Here is a 19,216-nt window from a genome sequence, read left to right as displayed (position 1 = left end):
TGGGGAGAGGGGAGGAGAGAGTGAGATGTATGGAAAGAGTAACAAGGAAACTTACATTACCATGTGTAAAATCGATGGCTGACGGGAATTTGCTGTATGGCTCAGGAAACTCAAAGAGGGGCTCTGTGTAAACCTGGAGAGGTGGGATAGGGAGGGAAATGGGAGGGGATTCAGGAGGGAGGGGATATATGTATACCTATGGCTGATTCACGTTGAGGTTTGACAGAAAAACAACAAAATTCTGTAAAGCAATTATCCTTCAAAAAAAATAAATAAACTTAAAAAAATAACATATTCCAATATCAAATGGCAAATTTCAATGATTCAAAACCACAATTACTTTTGCACCAACCTAAATAATACACACAAGAGGGTGTTGGGGAGACAAGAGCTCCGCAAATATTGTCCTGCAGGGGGGTGCTTTCCACTCAGGCACCTGCAACCGCCTTGGGGGTGGAGGTGGGGTAGGCGCTGTTTTTACAGCCTGAGGCAACCCTAGATGCTATGTCATTTGGTGTGCATCCACTTATTAAAACGTTTGCTTTGCTGTAAACAGTCCCAGAGAGCTCAAACAAATAATACTCCTTTAAAATCACAAGATAATATCTACCCAGATATCTGTATCCTACACAGAGAGAGAACTTTCAGAAATACCACCCCCAATTCCCCCTTTCAACAAGCCTCCCAAGCAAAGATCAGGGTTCTGGTCATTTCCTTTTAGTCTTAGAAAATGTCCCATTATTAGATTCAAAGTTACATAAGCGAGTGTGGTTGGTTATATGTAATTGGCTGTAATTTCTATCTGCTTTCTGTTTAAGGTTTGTTTCTTTAAAAAATGTTTTTTTTCTGTTTAACTTTGCTTTTTGAATATGTAAAATATTTTCATGATTCAGAAATCAAAACTATATAAAAATGTTAGGCAAGCACTGATCAAAACTGCCTGCCCTGGCCAGGCCTGATAGTAACCACCTGCATGAGTTATCTTAGGAGGTCGGATGCAGAACTAACCAACTACCACTGACTGGAAGAATTCAGGGAAGGTCAAAAGGAGGGAGGAAAAAACGAGAGGAGATGCCAGTCCTTATGTCCTACCAACCTCCCAGAATTCTCGCTGAAATCCATCTTGGTTGAGTAATACACACATCACCAGGAAGGACCCTGAGTAGGAACGATTGGTCAGAGACAACCTGGAAACTAACCCCATTACCATAAAACCTGAGACTGCAAGCCACACAGCAGAGCAGTTCTCTTCGGTTCCTTTACTCTCCTCCTCTCCATCCATATGTCTTATCTTGGTAAAGTCTCTTGCTTTGTCAGCCCATGTGTCTCCTCAGACAATTCATTTCCAAGTGTTGTCTTGGTAAAGTCTCTTGCTTTGTCAGCCCATGTGTCTCCTCAGACAATTCATTTCCAAGTGTTGGACAAGAGTCCACTCAAGGCCCCTTCCTGCAACAAATGGCAACTCAAGTGGGATCTCTTCTTTGTTATGACTGACATCCTGACCACTCAGGGTGCTTGGGGACCAGTTTGCCTGCTGATGGACTAAGCCCAGCAGCCACAACTGGGATCCTTTTGTCTCTGTTCTTCTTACACAGACAGCAGGCCAGAGTGACGTGACTGGGTAAGGAACAAGAGACTTTGTTGATTTCTTTCCCCTTCTTCTCTCTCCCTTTGCTCTTTTCAACCCCTCCTATCCTACCCTTTTTTCTTCTATTCTGGTTCTGGACACAGAAGTCTGGTTGAAGGGCCTCAGCCTGATCTGAGGGTTGGAGCCTGATCTCTTCCAGAGGGCAGAAAACTTGAATTCCCATCTAGTGTTTGGCACCTGGTTTCTAGTTTCTGGTTGGGCCAATTTCCTGTCCTCCTTTTCTGGAAGCCCAGGGAAAAGTTCCATAATGCCTGAGCATCTGCAGGCAGCAGGAGACGTCTGTAAAGCCACCCTTTGGCCCCTTGTCCTTCCCCTCTTAGTTAACCTGGCCTCCTTTCCTTCCTTTGAAATCTTTGAAGACCCGAGATATTTCAATGTACTCTGTCAGTGTTTGGATCTAAAGTCCTGTGACTGTGGAAGTAGAAGATTTTCTTAGAGACTGCAATCTTGTCTTTAAGGGAGTGTCTGATTAGGATAGCTTTGCCTATTTGTTTTATACTTTGTGTTCTGTGCTATGACTTGTGATGACCATTCTGCCTTGTGATATGGGAAATTCTGGTTCTGTTCTGCATGTGCCACCCAAGTCAAAACGTCTGACCAGAGACAACCCGGAAACTAACCGCAACACCATAAAACCCAAGACGGTGAGTCACGTGGCAGAGCAGTGCTCCTGGGTTCACTTACCCTGCTGCTCTCTCCCAGGCGCTCCTTCACAATAAAGTCTCTTGTCAAGATGCGTGTCTTCTAAGACCATTCATTTCCAAGTGTTAGACAAGAGCCCACTCTCAGGCCCTGAAAGGGGTCCCCCTTCCTGTAACAAAAAGGTGAACTCAGAGAAGTATATGCTCCTTTGATTCTGCACCCTGATTCCAACATGTGGGTTTTTTTTTTCCCCCACATCACCATGCAATTGACAAAAGAAATGCTCACATATTGAGGTATGAGGAAGTCATGCTGGCTTATACATGAGTTAACTTGAATTTTATGCTAACTGGAACAACCTGTTTGTGGCCTATCAAACATACATTGTACATCTGCTTTAACTATTAAAGAAAGGGGCACATTGACCAGAAATAAAGAATTGTTCATGTTAAAAATAAAGATTAAATGCCTCCCGTTCTGGGACGTCAATTCTGGTACGCCTTCAACGCTAAGACTCCCTTTCCAGATGCTAAGGCCATACTGACTTGTGTACGTGCTGGTCTGGCTTTTTTAAAAAACCTTGAAAAATGTACCCCTGGCTTATTTAGTGTTCTTTCTGAGAAGATGTAAAGCTGCACTGAAGAAGGTATCAGTTCACGGATTTTCTTCTGATTGGTTGGTGATGAGGTAACAAGGTGATGTTTCCAGAATCTTAATCATCAATCTTCTGGTTCCAACTAGTCTGGGGTCAGCAGATGGCCCCATCCTTCCACCTGGGTGTGTGTGTGTGGGTGGGGGTTGGTGGTGGTCTTAGTTTCTGCAGAACAGCTCAAAGATATGTGTCAGTTTGTTATGTATATCCTTTGAAGAAGAGCTAGGACTATGCTTTGGGGCTGAACAGTTGTTTTAGCTATGTTTACTTTTCTTGTTTGACAGTTTTTCCTTTGTTTCTGCATTCCCTCACTTCCCTAATTAGTAACTGTTTGAGTCTGCTCTTTGGAACTCAGGGAAACCTAAGGAAACGAAAGCCTTTTTCTACAAATAAGAAACAGGGGAACAGAGTGATTTTTGTACCCTGGAGGGTCCTGCTTAGTTTTGATCCTACCTTTTCTTTGATCCTACTCGATCCTGAAGGAAGTGATACCCTGCAGGTCCCAGTGGGGCTCCTGGGCACAAGGCCTTTCCGTATCCCCCATTTCTTTGATTATAGGAAACAGTTTTCATTCAGCCTTCATGACCTTCCCTGAGTTCCAATGAGCCGATTCAAGCAGTTTTTAATTAGGGAAGGGAGGGAATGGGAGACCAGGGACAAACAGTCAAGAGCAGCCTTTGGGCAAGGTCCTGTTTCCCCATCAATGGATACACAGTATCTTGGAGCTATTTTGCAGATACTGAAACCCCCTCCAGGTGGGAGAAGTTAATGACTAATGACGTTATGCTGCCCACAAGTATGTGGACCCCAGACAGTTGGACCTGAAAGTTGATGATGCTGACTCCCACTTAGCTCACCACCAGCCCATCAGAAGAATGTTCATGAGCTGATCACACCCTACTTTTACTATAAAACTTGTCACTCTCTTCCTCAAGTTGGGACACTTGGTCTTGAGGGCATTAGCCTGCTATGTCCCCCTTTGCCAGGCAAAGCAGTAAAGCTATCCTTTTCTACTTCACCCAAAACTCTGTCTCTGAGATTTGATTTGGCATCAGTGCACAGAGAAGTTGAGCTGTCACCATCAGAATCAGGGGTGGGACAAGAATGGGAATCAAGTTTTGGAAAGAAAAGTTAATCATAAACTCAGCAGGAGAATTTGGTTTTGGAGGTGCTTGGTTTCACTTCTGGCTATATCGGAGAGTCCCAAGATCCTCTCCTTGGGTTTGATTATGGCTCACAGAACTCAGAGAAAACATTTACTAGGTTTGAAAAGGATTTAACCCAGGAACAGCCAGATAGAAGAGATGCACAGAGCAAAGTATGGGGAAGGAGCTTGGGGCTTTCACACCGTCTCTGAGCAGGACACTGTCCCCAGTCTCCAGGTGTTCACCAGCCCAGGAGCTCTCCAAACTCTACCCTTTTGGGTTTTATGGAGGCTTCACTATTAAGGCATGATGGATGAAATCACTGACCAGTGCAACTGATTGAACCTCCAATCCCTCTCCCCCTTCCAGAGGTCAGGGGGTGAGACTGAAAGTTCCAAGCCTCTAATCACCTGGTTGATTCTCCAGGCAAACAGTCCTCATCCTTTTGTTGTTGTTTTTCAGTCGCTCAGTCATGTAAGACTCTTTGTGACCCCACGGCCTGCAGTACTCCAGGCTTCCCTGTCCTTCATTATCTCCCAGAGTTTGCTCAAAGTCACATCTATTGAGTCGGTGATGCCATCCAACCATCTTGTCCTCTGTAGTCCCCTTCTCCTCCTGCCCTCAATCTTTCCCAGCATCAGGGTCTTTTCCAGTGAGTCCACTCTTTGCATCAGGTGGCCAAAGTATTGGAGTTTCAGCTTCAGCATCAGTCCTTCCAGTGAATATTTAGGGTTGATTTCATTTAGGAATCACTGGTTTGATCTCCTTGCAGTCCAAGGGACTCTCAAGAGTCTTCTCCAACACCACAGTCCTCATTTTTAAGTGGGTCCAAAAGTCACCTCATTAACATAATAAAAGACACCTTAGGTTGCTCTTATCACTGAGGAAATTTCAAGGGTTTTCCAAGGAGCTCTGTGCCGGAAGCAAGAAGACTAAATATATATTTATCATTTTTAAATCACAACATCACAACTCCCTTTCCCATTTAGGAAGTACATTTACAGCAGCTGTCTCCAGGAGCCCCCCACGCCAGGCATTCCACCCCCTACCTTGTCCCTCTTGGACAGATCCTGACTGTCCAGATTCCCATCAGGGCATCAGGTGGCCTCAGCAGGCAGGGTCCCTGGAGGTCATCCAACACGCCTCTCTTACAGATCCAACAGGTCTGACCCAAAGACTTTCATGCTGCACCACAGAAAACATACGATCCTGCCTCTCCTGCCACTCAGCTGCATCTTAAATTCCCCACTTCTCCCAGCAGCAGCAGCAGCCGCTGCATTCAGGCTTCCAGACCAGCCACACAGGAACCAGTTTAGCTCTTCCCTCTCCCTCACCCTGGCATCCAGCCTATGGGCACAGAATCTAGCCCTGAAGGGCTGAAGAAACCATGAAGGGCATGCGATTCAGCTGCCCACGCAACACTTGGATTCCCTCTGGACGGCCGGGGCCAAACTGTTGCCCAGGCTCAGCCTGATCCACCTCCACACCAGGGAGTTGGTCACTTCCTGACATTGCCTGTTACATCTTGAAACAGTTATGATGTTGAAAAGCAGCCTTAGGTTGAGCTGAAAATTGCCTCCCCGTGCTTCCCACAGATTGGTTTTCACTGTTCCCAATTTTTTTTCTGGGTTGTCACAGGACAGACTTCCCTCCTCTGTCTGTATCTTTGTTCTTTGAGCATTAAGGCTATGATCACAACTCCAGAGGGTAAATATCCCCCATCACTCCAGCTAGTCTTCCTATTACATATTTCAAGTCACTAACTGGTCTGGCCTCTCCTCCAGACACGCTCCAATTTATCCAATCAGGTGTTGCAGACAGTGCTTACGGGCGCCAAAAGCCAGTGACATCAGTGGGTGAGATGGGTGGAGCACAATAGGGAGTGGTGGAGACTGCAGCAAAGAGAGTGGCTGCCCTGGTTGCTGGAAACAACCATTTCCGTTTCAGCCAGTTGTCACCACTCAGAAGTGCGGCCCCAGTTTTGCCAGGTCTCTCAATTTCCAAGAGAAATAGGAAATCTGGATTTGTATTTGAAATGTCCTGATTTTTTTAAAATTGGTAATTAATTAAAACAAAATACTGTATGTGTCAATACTGTGCAGGCAAAACAAAAACCCATGGGCACCAGTATGCAATTTCTGTCTGTAGTTGCTAAGTCATGTCTAACACTTTTGCAACACCATGGACTGTAGCCCGTGAGGTTCTTCTGTCCATGGGATTTCCCAGGCAAGAATCCTGGAGTGGGTTGCCATTTCCTTCTCTAGGGAATCTTCCTGACCTGGGGATTGAAACTGTGTCTCCTGCAATGGCAGGCAGGTTCTTTACCATTGTACCACCAGGGAAGGCCAATGTTTGGTCTACAGGCATCTAAAAATGTGCCACCTAAAACTAAATGTGACACTCAGAGGTGGCTGCTGACTTATCCCATCCATCCTTCCTTGGGAAAGCATTTTCCCTCTTTCTCAATGTCTACTATTTCAACATCCCTCATCAGGACTGGGTCTGTAGTATCCTGACCAGCAGCCATCTCTACCTCTCCTGTGTCGTCCTCATCACTGTGGAGGGCATGCCCATCACCCTGGTCCCTGTCCTAAGACCTACTGTGGCCAGACCTCAATCAGCCAGATCTGCTTCCTTCTGGAGAGCAGACAGGCCAGGAGCATGTTAACAAGCTCCCTCAGCCGCTCCCCCCACCCCACCCCCATCTTCTGATAGAAGTCTGCCCTCTTCTGCCCAATCCTCCACACCTTTACTCAAGCCAGGCCTCCCTCCAAGAATGCCTTCCTCTTCCCCCACCCATAGGCTTACCTCTTCCTAAGGCCTTTCCTGGCAGTGTGAGCCCTTCTCTGCCTCTTATATTGTGCCACATCTGTAATATGGGGAGAATGACACCCAATTCAAAGAGCGTTTGAGGAATAAATGAGTGACATGTGTCACCTGCTTGGAGCAGTACTGGAAGCGTTCAATGAATACAAACTGGGACTATTAATACCCACTTAGCACTGAATCCATAGGGGCTTTCCTGGTGGCTCAGACGGTAAAGAATTTGCATGCAATGCAGGAGACTCAGGTTCAGCCCCTGGGTCAGGAAGATACCCTGGAGAAGGAAATGGCTACCCACTCCAGTATTCTTGACTGGAGAATCAATGGACAGAAGAGCCTGGAGGGCTACAGTTCATAGGGTTGCAAAGAGTCGGACATAACTGAGCAAGTTAAGCCTAGCACTGAATCCACAGGCTGTCTTGTGCCTTTTCACATTTGCTACTCACATCTTTCTACCTAAATGATGAAAGAAGCTTGGACGTGCACACTGGCAGACCTTGGACTGAATTCCATCTCTCCCACATTTTACCCTGGTGAAGTCACACAACCTCTCTTGGCCTCTGTCTCTGCATCTGTGAAATGGAGCTAATGGCTCCTACTTCTCAGGATTGTGATAAGGATCAAATGAGGCAATGTCTGCAAATGCTCTAAGTAAACTGGGAAGAAACGCTGTAAGAATGACCAGTTTCTGGAGGAGGAAATTCCAGACCAGCCACAATACTGCTGGAGTGAAGGGCAGGTGGTCCCATCTTTGGGTAGACCTAGAAGATTCTTTTGTTGAAAGTTCAACAAATGGTTCTTGAGCAGCTACTCTGGGCCAGACACCATGCAGAGTTACTGCAAATATGAGGGCCCAACCATCAGAGTTAAGGGTTAAGTCACCTTAGAGGTGGTCTCACCAGCCCTTCACTCAGTCCCCTCTCTCTATGCAGACCCTCACCTGGGACCCTGTATTCCCACACCTCCTGACTTCTCTTCCAGGACTCGCCCACTCCTGTCGGTCCTCTCACTGCTGCCAGAATAACCTTTGTGCAACACATCCATTCATTCACTCATTCATGCATTATTTATTCAGTAATTACTAGCCTTCTGAAAAGTGAAACAGACTAGAATCCCTGGCCCTCATGGGTTTCACATTCTAATAACTCTAGTAAATCATTACCTAATTTCTTTGTTTTAAAAGCTCATTGGTCTTCAATTACTTATGCTAGAGTCAAATCTTGAGCTTGGTTTTTGAACTCACATCTGGCTCCACTCCCTTCCAGCACTTCCCCACTTTCACAGGAAGGTGTTCCAAAGGGCTCCAGATGGGCCACCCCCTTAGACTTAGTTTCCTGAGTTTCCTGGTTGTTTCTTCAGGCTGGAAAATTCCTCTTTCAAGTTAGAAGCAGCTGAATGTTTCATCTATAGGAGAATCTGTTCTCAGCCCTGCCCATGAGCTCTACCACACTCACCTGGGAGCTCTCGAAGATCATTTTTCTTTTGTTTCCCTGACATCTACAGAGTGGATGCTTAACCATGAGGATGTTTGTGTGTGTGTGTGTGTGTGTGTTGAGAAAGAAGCTTGTAATGAACATAAATGGTTTCGTAGATAGCCAGAGAAGAAAAGCAGAGAGCGCCCTTCAAAGCGGAGATGACAGAGAGTCTCAGGGAGGCTGTCCCTGTGGCCTGGGCCTGGATGAATGATCAGGATGTGACCACAGGAAGGAGGACCACCTGTTAGGCAGAGAGATGCAGGCACAGTGTGGCCAGAATTATGGGATATGCTAAGGAGCCATCCAGTGTTCCATGGGGAGAAGAAGGTAAGAAAAGGAACGGACAGAGAAAGAAGGTGGGATAGAGGACATGTCCCCTGAGTTGGAAAAGTCTTGAATGTCAAGCTGAGGTATCTGACCTTAGCAAGCCAGGGGTCAAAAGCTGAGGTGGAACAAGGGCAGGTTAAGGAGATGAATGTGGCCCAGAAGACTCAGGGGACGCGCAGACTAGGGCCTTTCTAAAAGGGAAAGGCACTCTTAGCTCCCTGTGATGGAGCCAAAGTTTGAAATCTGGGCTCAGGCTGCTGTAGTCACCTTTAAAAAAAAGAGAAGCCAGAAATCCAGTCTTTATAGTGAAATATTCTGATGGAAAACACCACCACCGCCACCACCAGAACTGTTTATGGGTTTTGAGTTTGCAGTCTCTGGGGCAGAATTTTAGGCGGCAAGATCAGAGATGTGTGCTGGCCTCGTAAGCTGGAGACTGGTGTGGAACAAGGCCCAGGGAGGGGCAGGAGTAGAAGCAGCTGCAGAGGATTGGAGGGGGCTACAGTAGTCCAGGTGGGCTTGAGTCAGGGGTGAGGATGGAAAGGAGAGGAGAGCTGGGCCAGGGGTAAGGTTGTCAGACAAAACACTGAAACCCCCAGTTAAATTTCAATGTTTCAGAGTAACAGATTATTTTTTTCATATTAAAAAGTGGTATAACAGATAACTCACTGTTTACCTGAATTTCCAATTTGCCTAGGAGTGCTGTGTTTTATTCGATAGACCTGGTCATCTTGCAGATTATGGGCTACGGAACTGAGAGCACTAGATGAAGAACTAACCATCATGGGGAGTGTCCCAGGTGGCTCAGGGCAGGGCAGCAGCACCTAGGGGCCGGCCTGGTGAGGACAGCTCAGCCTTATGAACGCAGACCCGTGCCACCAGCCTGGATCAAAGAGCAGGTAGAATCCCAGAGGCGCGCGCTCCTGCTTCCTTGCTTCAGTCCAGTCTCTGCAGGCTGATCCTCAGGCTGGGCTCAGAACAGTCAGGAGATTCGAAGCCCCTGGAGTTGAGGAACAGGCAGACCCCGTCCTCCCAGGGGCCTCTCCCTGCAGCACAACAAAGCACACTCCGCCCCACGTCTTTCCATCAGGTCAGCTGAACGGGGTTCCCTATCACCGAGCCTCGCCACGATCACCGCACCTCCTCAACCCGCTGCTCAGGCGGGCAGGGCAGCGCATGCGCACCTGGGTGCAGCCAGACCCCAGGGGGACCTGCTCTTCACTGAATCCAGTGGACAGGTGGAGTCCGCGCCAGCTTTCCGTCTCTCTCTCTCTCTCTGCGGGTCTTGCCGGCTCCTCATCCTCCTGGACCTGCTTTCACATCTGGTAGTCCCACCAGCCTTGACTTTGAACCCAGTTCTCTCTCCAGAGGATCTGAACCTCAGAGCTTCAGTAATACGCAGAGAGTGACAGGAGGGCATTTTTCACCTTCCCTGTTTAAACCCCAAGGGTATTCTGATCTGTTGTACCCTGCATCCTCTCCCCGGCCCCCTCATCCTCCATCTCTCCCTCCCCGTCTCTTTCTGCCCCCACTCTGTCCTTTTTCCTGTTTTCTTTCCCTCTCTCCCCATGTCCTGATATTCCTCAACTATTCTGTTATCTTGCTCTCCATTTCTCTTGACCACATAACTGCTCAAAAATTTCTCCTGGATTCCTTAAGAAACAGAGACAAACTATCACTCGTCCACTGAATGCTGTGCTGTGCTTAGTCCATCAGTCATGTCCGACTCTTTGGGACCTCAGGGACTGTAGCCAGCCAAGCTCCTCTGTCCATGGGATTCTCCAGGCAAGAATACTGGAGTGGGTTGCCATGCCCTCCTCTGGGGGATCTTCCCAACCCAGGGACTGAAGCCAGGTCTCCTGCATTGCAGGCAGATTCTTTACCTACTGAGCTACCAGGGAAGCCCCTTCCACTGAATACCACCAAATAAAACTGACAGCAGCTGAACCTGCACTGGCAAAATGTTTGGCTTTAAAAGGTTGAAAAATTCAAGTCTTCTTGACATAACTTAGCTGCAAAACCTGATCCAGAAGTCTGGACTTCACAGAAATAACAGTTGCAAGAGGAAATGCAAACTGTCTCATGGAGAAACTGATTTTATTTTTAAATTAAATTGAATAAAGTTAAATTGAAAAGCAGTGATAAAATAATTTTTGAAAAATAAACTTTAAATGCAAAAAATAAAGTTTGTGCTGTATTTAAACTTTTTCAGCAAAATCATTTGCTTTAATGCAATTTGTTCAAAAAATGTTTTATCAACCCAAGAAAAAATCAGTTGGCAAAAATTATATTTAAAATATTTCCATTCAAGAAAACCACAGGATCAAAGGTCAAAGTCTTTCTGTTGAAGACTTGCAATTTTATATATCACTCCCTGAACTCCAGACCCAAATATGCAGTTGCCCATGGAACATTCGAGAGAAGGCAATGGCACCCCACTCCAGTACTGTTGCCCGGGGTATCCCATGGATGGAGGAGCCTGGTGGGCTGCAGTCCATGGGGTCGCTAGGAGTTGGACACGACTGAGCGACTTCACTTTCACTTTCCACTTTCATGCATCGGAGAAGGAAATGGCAACCCACTCCAGTGTTCTTGCCTGGAGAATCCCATGGACGGAGTAGCCTGGTAGGCTGCAGTCCATGGGGTCGCACAGAGTCGGACACGACTGAAGCGACTTAGCAGTAGCAGCAGCATGAAACATTTTCTCTCTTGGACAGCCCAAAGCCTCATCAAATATATATATACCCAAAACCAAACTGCTGATCTGTTCCCAAATTGTTCTTCCTCTCAGACAACTATCTCTGAGACTGGGAATCTATTACCCATTCAGTTAATCATGCCAAACATGATAAAATACGAAGTCCATCATGTCAACATCCAAAGTAGCTCTCAAAATCTGTCCTTTTTCCAGCTCTACTCCCAATATCCTGTCGAAGCTTACAGCATCTTCCACATAGATGAACATAACTGGCCTCCCCAAAACCACTCTTGTACTCTCTGATGTATCCTCCACACTGGTAGTTTAATAGTTTAAAAGGCAACCAGGGGAATTTCCTGGCAGTCCAGTGGTTAGGACTGAGCACTTTTGCTGCTGGGATGGGGTTCAATCCCTGGTTTGAAGACTAAGATCCTGCAAGTCTTGCAGCAAGGCCAAAAAAAGAGAGAAGCAAACCAGGACATTTCTTACAGTAAAGGCAGTCTAGATATTTTGGACACGACCTCCTGCTGAAGACAGCTAAAAGAGCTGGTCAAATGTTCATAAAATTCGCACACACACCTTTTTTTGGCGGGGGTGGGGGAACACAGTATGGCTTGCAGGATCTTAGTTCCCTGACCAGGGAATAGATCCCGGGCCCCAGGCAGTGAAAGCCCGGAATCCTAACACTAGACAGCCATGGAATTCACACACACACACACACACACACTCACTCTTAAAAGCATCAAGGAGCTAACAAGATACTGAGGAACTGCTGTGCCAAGGTCCTGGAGAGGACAGGATTCCAAAGAGGTGATCCTGATACTTGATGCTATGGTTGTCCTCAAAAACTTCTGCCAAGTGCAAAGAAGTGGCTGAGAGGCCAAGCTCACTTCTAGTGGTCTTGCATGGCTGGAGACAAAAATCAGAGTCAGGGGGCTTCCCTGGTGGCTCAGTGGTAAAGAACCCGACTGTCAAGGGAGACAAGTGTTTGATCCCTGGTCCAGGAAGATCCCACATGCTTTGGAGTAACTAAGCCCATGCATCACAACTATTGAGCCTGTGCTCCAGAGTTGGCAAGCCACAATTACTGAAGCCTGCATGTCCTAGAGCCCATACTCTGCAACAAAAGAAGCCACTGCATTGAGAAGCCCATTCACCACCACTAGAGAGTAGCTCTGCTGCTCACTGAAACTAGAGAAAAGACTGCACAGCAATGAGGAGCCAGCATATAAATAAAATAAAATAAAAAATCAGTCAGGGGCCTACCAAGGGTGGTGGACTGACAAACCAGTTCAACACTGGGCTCAGCCCCAAAGAACTGCACCCCAGAAGTAAAAATGAATTGAAAGCAAAACTGCCCTTCCCTGAATGGTAGTCAAGCTCTGAGTCATTCAGGTGCCCCAGAAAACATCATGCCCTAAGTATGAACTAACATGATTTCAGTTTGCTAATCCCTCCAGGCACCTGGCAAGAGCAACAGAAAATTCTCCTTGGTGAATGACAAAATCACCTCATATCAAATTATTCTCTAAAAACAATTTCACAAACACAATATTCAACATACAAAAATAACCAGACACAGGAGGAAGTAAGATCCCTTGAGCAAAACCCTTTGCAAATAATAATCAATAGAAACAGAGCTGGAGGAACTCCAGACTATAAAGCAAATTACATTTACTATGTTTAAGAAATTAAATACTAAAATTGGAAATTTCAGCAAGGAACTAGGAACTCCATAAAATTATATAGCATATGCAAAAACAGAATAAATAAAAACTCAAAGTTCAAATTATAAACCGAATGGATGGTTTAACAGCAGATTTGACATGACTGAAGAATGCATTGCTGAACAGGAAGGTTGGTCAGAAGAAATGAACCAGAAAGAAGTATGGGAAGACAAAAGGATGGAAAATACAGAAGCTAAGAAAGTTATAATAAGATCTGACATATTTCTAATTGCAGTTTCAGAAGGAAAGAAGAAAGAGAGACCAAAACAGAGACAATATTCAAAAGATGGGTTGAGAATATTCCAGAACGGATAGAAGATATTAATCTACAGATTTGAGAACTCAAATGGATCCCACCAGAGTAAATAAAAAGAAATCCATGCCTCGATCCATCATAGTGAAACTGTAGAATACCAAAGAGAAAAATGGTAAACACATTCAGAGGAAAATACGTAATAATGCTGGTTATTTACTTCTTGTCTCTCAGGTCTTAACCCACCCTTCCATAACAAGCTCTGTGATGTTAGGGGCGAGGGTTTGAAAGCCATATTTCCCAGGCCCCCTTGCCAGCTGACTTTCTATTCAGTTCTGCCAATGGGAGGCACTAAAAGGAGATTTACGTGGGAGAAAGGGATTCCTTCCTGTCCACTTCACTTTAGGAGCCTCCAGCTCCTTTCAATGCTCCCAGCATAAGTCATACAAAACCCCCTCCCAGGTAATAGCGCTAGCCAGCAGGGCCCTTCCTATGGTCGATCCAGCCCAGCTGCAGGTCCTTCTTTGAGCCCCTAGGTCCTGCTACCCTGCCTCTTCCCTTTTATCCTTCTAGGCCAAGGGACGGCAGCTGCTTCCTGTAATTACTAATATCTGGGTAAACTCAGCATCCTCTTTTGCTCTTGCTGCCTTCAAAAATATGTGTAAACAACTCATCTTGTATATTATATCCCTTTTGTTTGAAAAAACTAACATAATTTATATTTTCCTGGGTGTACCTAAAGCGTACCCTAGTGAAGAGGAACTAAAGAGCCTCTTGATGAAGGTGGAAGAGGAGAGTGAAAAAAATGGCTTGAAACTCAACATTAAAAAAACTAAGATCATGGTATCTGGTCCCACCACTTCCTGGCAAATAGATGCAGAAAAACATGGAAACAGTGGCAGATTTTATTTTCTTGGACTCCAAAATCACTGTAGACGGTGACTTCAGTCATAAAATTAAAAGATGCTTGCTTCTTGAAAGAAAAGCTATGACAAACATAGACAGCATACTAAAAAGCAGAACATCACTTTGTTGACCAAGGTCTGTATGGTCAAAGCTTTTTCCAGTTAGTCATGTACAGATGTTAGAGTTTTCATTTTTGCTGTTGAAGAGCCAGACATAGTTGAATTCTGTGAATCAGTCAGGTTTTGCTAGAGTATGCTGTGGTAACAAACAGCCCCTGAATATCTTTGGTTTCTGACAACAAAGGTTTATTTCTAGCTTTCTTTTCATGTGCTGCATGAGTTGGCTGCAGCTCCTGCCTGAGACATGCTAATCTCCTAGAAGAGGGAAAAAGAACCATGGAAAAATCATGTGATGGTTTGTAAAACTTTTACTGAGAAGTAGTGGTCTTTTAATTTCATGTCTGCAGTCACTGTCGGCAGCAAAAGCTTTACAAACCATAAAGAAGGCTGACCTCTGAAGAACGTATGCTTTCAAAGTGTGGTGTTGGAGAAGACTCTTGAGAGTCCCTTGGACTGTAAGGAAATCAAACTAGTCAATCATAAAGGAAATCAACCCTGAATATTCACTGGAAGGACTGATGCTGAAGCTGAAGCTCCAGTACTTTGGCCACCTGATGCCAAGAGCCGACTCACTATAAAAGACCCTGATGCTGGGAAAAATTGAAGACAGGAGGAGAAGGGGGCGACAGAGGATGAGATGGTTGGATGGCACCACTGACTCAATGGACATGAATTTGAGTAAGCTCAGGGAGATGGTGAAGGACAGGGAAGCCTGGTGTGTTGCAGTCCATGGGGTCACAAAGAGTCAGACATGACTTAGTGGCTGAACAACAACAACACACCTAAGCGCTACAGAACTCTTCAAAGGAGCCACAGTGTGATAGCACTATTGTTCCCAATTAGTCACCCCTCAGGATCCACAGGGCATCGATTGGTTCTAGGATGCTCAATTCCCTTATGTGAAACGGTGTCGTATTTGCATATAACCTACAAACATCCTCCCATATACTTTAAATCATTTCTAGATTATTTATAGTACTTAATACAATGTAAATGAAAATAAACAGTTCAGTTCAGTTGCTCAGTCATGTCCGACTCTTCGACAACATGAATCGCAGCACGCCAGGCCTCTCTGTCTATCACCAACTCCCGGAGTTCATTCAAATTCATGTCCATTGAGTCGGTGATGCCATCCAGCCATCTCATCCTCTGTCATCCCCTTCTCCTCCTGTCCCCAATCCCTCCCAGCATCAGGGTCTTTTCCAATGAGTCAACTCTTCGCATGAGGTGGCCAAGTATTGGAGTTTCAGCTTTAGCATCAGTCCTTCCAATGAACACCCAGGCTGAGTACAAAGCAGATTCAAGTTTGGCTTGTGGAACTTCCTGGAATTTTTTTCAAATATTTTTGGTTGAAATATGATTGGTTGAATCCACAGATGCAAAATCCTTGGATATGGAAGGCCAATTGTATTTGCCACCAATCTTCATGGGAGGCTAATATTTTTCCAACCTATTGTCAGGCTTTGGCCAATAACATGTGTGGGTAAGTGATATCTACCACCACTTCTCAGCAAAAGCTTTACAAACCATCACATGATTTTGCCATGGTTCTTTTCCCTCTGCTAGGAGACTAGCATGTCTCAGCCAGGAACTGCAGCTAACTCGTGCAGCACATGGAAATAAAGCCTTAAACAAACCTTTGTTGTTGCAAACCAAGGAGACTCAGGGGCTGTTTGTTACTGCAGCATACTCTAGCAAAACCTGACTGATTCACAAAATTCAACTGTATCTGGTTCCTCAAGAGCAAAAATGGAACTGGATGGTTGAACAATATCATCAATGTACTAAAAGAAAATTAGTGCCAACTTGGAATTCTATACACAGAGACATTATCCTTTAAGGAGAAATGTTAAATAAGCACACTGTCACAAAAAACTGAGAATATGCCACCAGGAGACCATAATACACTAAAGGAATTCTAAAGGCTGTTTTGCAGAGAGAAGGAAAATTATCTGATATGGCAGATCATGGATGCAGCAAGGAAAGGACAAAAACCATGTTATATACATGGGTCAATCGAGCTAAAGATTGGCTGCATGCAAGAACAATAATAAAGGCTTTAAAGTTATATAGACAACAGTATCTCAGAAATCAAAGGGTAGTGACTGGAATTTAAGTTTTGTAAGATCTTAGCACCAGAGAGGAAATATGCTGATATCTTGGCCCCTGATGTGTGCCGAGATGGCACATATCTCGGTAGTTCCCTTCCCCATGCTGCCCACCCTCAGACAAAGACAAGTTGAGGGTATTCTACGATACCAGTGCTCTGCAGAGGGTGAAGTCATGAAAGATAAGGTAGGACTGAAGCAATGTCAGAGTGGAGGGGACTAAGAAGACAGGACAACTAAAGGCCTTGTGGGGTGCTGGGCTAGATCCTGAACCAGACAGGGGTCGTTAGGAGAAAAACTGGTTGAATGCAAATAAAGTCCACAATTTACAGTACTGAACCACTGTTAACTTCTCAGTTGTCATCACTGTGCTTGGTTATGGGTGATATTAACATGGGTGGAGGCTGAGTCAAGGGTATAAGAAAACTCTATTATTTTTGTAATTTTTCTCTAAGACCAAAACTATTTCAAAATTAAATCTGAAAAAAAGTCACCCAGAAACACTGAGTGTTAACATTTCTGGTGTATTTTCTGCCTGTTCCTTATCTTGCACGGGGTGATGTTCTATGCTTCATATAAGTAAGATGATGTCAGACACATGATTTTATTCTACACAAGGTTTTCAGAGATGTTACCACGTTTAAGTCTTACAACAGGCATCATCACTCTCATTTTACAAATAAAGAAATCAAGGTCTAGAACAGGTTAAAGGTCGTATAGCTAATAAAGGCACAGACTGAAGGTGAGCGCAGGTTTCCTAATGCTAAATTCCAGAATTGCACTAAAACCTGATTCTTGAGGAGTACGTGTTCATCTACTTGTTTACACATGTGTTCAATCACACCCTGCACCTCCTGGAGGTGGAGACAGAGTCTAGGAGACCATGATCCCACCATTAAACTGCTTCCCCACTAAAGGTTTTATGCCTGCAGCCCAGGGCCTCCAGTCACACAGCCTGTCCTATGACTGGGTAGGACAAGGTGACATGCCCGTTCAAGAAAGGACTCATTGCCCAGCTGCAAGGAGTGTGCCTGGATGACAGAGCCCCGCTATCAGCATCTTCTGAGTCCAGCTAGGCTTTCAGATGGAGGTCACACTCTTCTCTGGAAGCCAGCACGGTGGTGGAAGAAGGACCTTATACTTATCAGATGAGGGATCCTCCAACTGGCAGTTAGGTCTGGAGCCCCTCGCTGGACAGAGTTGTTGGAGTCTGTCTCGCCTCGTGGTGCCCTCTACCCAATCCTGCTCCCTTTTGTTTCAAAGATGTTCCCCCAATAAACTCTCTCCTTCTGCCTTTCTATCTCAGCATCTGCTGCCCAGATGGATGGACCTGCAACAAACTGTTCAGTACGTCTGTGGACCTTCCCACTGGCTCCTGTGGGTAAACTAGCCCAGGGACAAAGGATGAGGTGGTGTTTGTCACCGTCAGCCTGGTAAGCCCCCTGAAACCAACGCTGCGTGCAGAGTACGGGACTGGCCCCATCTCCCTGATGTCCATGCCCACACACAATCCTGTGCCCATCCTGCCGACAGACCTGACAGGGATATCACCAACTCCTGCTTGTAAGACCTTGAGGATCACGTGAAGATCTGTATGTGGCCTGGATTTCAGAGGAGGTGGAGCAGTGGGTGGAGAATGTCTTCCCTGGGGAGGTTTGGTTGGAGGGTGGGGATGGGGCAGGCGGGCAAGGGTGTGCGTCAGCCTGTCTGGCTCTCCTGGGTGGGGCCAGATGAATGTTTGGGTTTGGGCAGCAGCCGACACAAGCCTCTTAGCCTGAGTCAAGCCTGCTGTGAGCTGGGGATGGAAGCCAGATAGGCTGTGCCGGGCATATCTACTCGGTGGGCTGAGGAAGGGGACAAAGCAGGGGACTGAGCAGAAGACACAGGGGAGAGGGCTGACTTCCAGACTTCCAAGGCATGTGGCCTTTCACGTGCCAGGGCCTGGGGCATGGATAAATGGAAGGGCAGATGAGGTGCCCACAGGGTGGATATGTGAGCAAGGGGACCGGGGTGGCCAGGTAGCCGAGCTCCCCAAGACCAGGACCTAAGGGGTCAGGCCTGTGGCTCCCACTCACTGTAGGAAGCATCCTTGTCTCGGCACTCCAGCCTGCACCTGAGCACGTCAGCCATCTTTTAGACACATGCAGGGGTCCTACAGGTGACCTCAAGGTCTTTCCCCCGGCCCTCTTTAGAGAGCAAGAGAGAGGAATGAGCTTCCTCGTTCTCTCTCAGGAAAGCAGTGTCAGTGAGCAGGTCACCCTGGTGGTGGTAGAGGGCAAAGAAGAGGCCACCAGATGGCTCCACCTGGCAGACCCTGAGGAGTGCAAACCCTTCATACCTGTGAAATTACTCAGCCTAGAATAAATGCATATTATAATTTCAAATGCTTGTCGACACTGAAATATTGACGGATGAAATACCATGTCTGGAATTTGCTTTAAAATAACCTGGAGTGGAGGAGGAGCTGAGTGCGTGGGGGAGGGTTTATATAGAGATGAATAAAATCAGATGATGGGGTGATGGGTACCCGAGAAGTTTTTTACTCTTCTCTTTACCTTTGTGCATGTTGGGAAATGTCCATGATTAAGCTTTGAAAGTAATCTAGGTAAATCTTTGTTTAAAAAAAATACCCTTAATAGCCCCTTTTAGTGAACACTGGAATATGTGAATCCAAGTTCACTTCAGTGTAGTTT

The 19,216-nt window shown here is 45.9% G+C and overlaps 1 long non-coding RNA gene and 1 pseudogene across 4 annotated transcripts in view; both read right to left on the bottom strand.

The window, feature by feature from the left end:
• The window catches only part of LOC102409934, a 742,713-nt pseudogene that overhangs the window by 60,177 nt on the left and 663,320 nt on the right, over positions 1 to 19,216 (bottom strand).
• LOC112587068 overlaps positions 1 to 19,216 on the bottom strand; it is a 58,289-nt gene that overhangs the window by 28,076 nt on the left and 10,997 nt on the right. For all 4 annotated transcript variants that reach the window (XR_006553411.1, XR_006553410.1, XR_006553409.1 and 1 more), the window contains exon 2: positions 2,333 to 2,459. This is a non-coding gene — a long non-coding RNA (uncharacterized LOC112587068). The remainder of the gene's footprint in view (positions 1 to 2,332; positions 2,460 to 19,216) is intronic.

The sequence above is a fragment of the Bubalus bubalis genome, chromosome 9, assembly GCF_019923935.1.
Source record: "Bubalus bubalis isolate 160015118507 breed Murrah chromosome 9, NDDB_SH_1, whole genome shotgun sequence".
Classification (NCBI taxonomy): Eukaryota; Metazoa; Chordata; class Mammalia; order Artiodactyla; family Bovidae; genus Bubalus; species Bubalus bubalis.
This window is presented reverse-complemented; position numbering and strand designations above follow the sequence as displayed.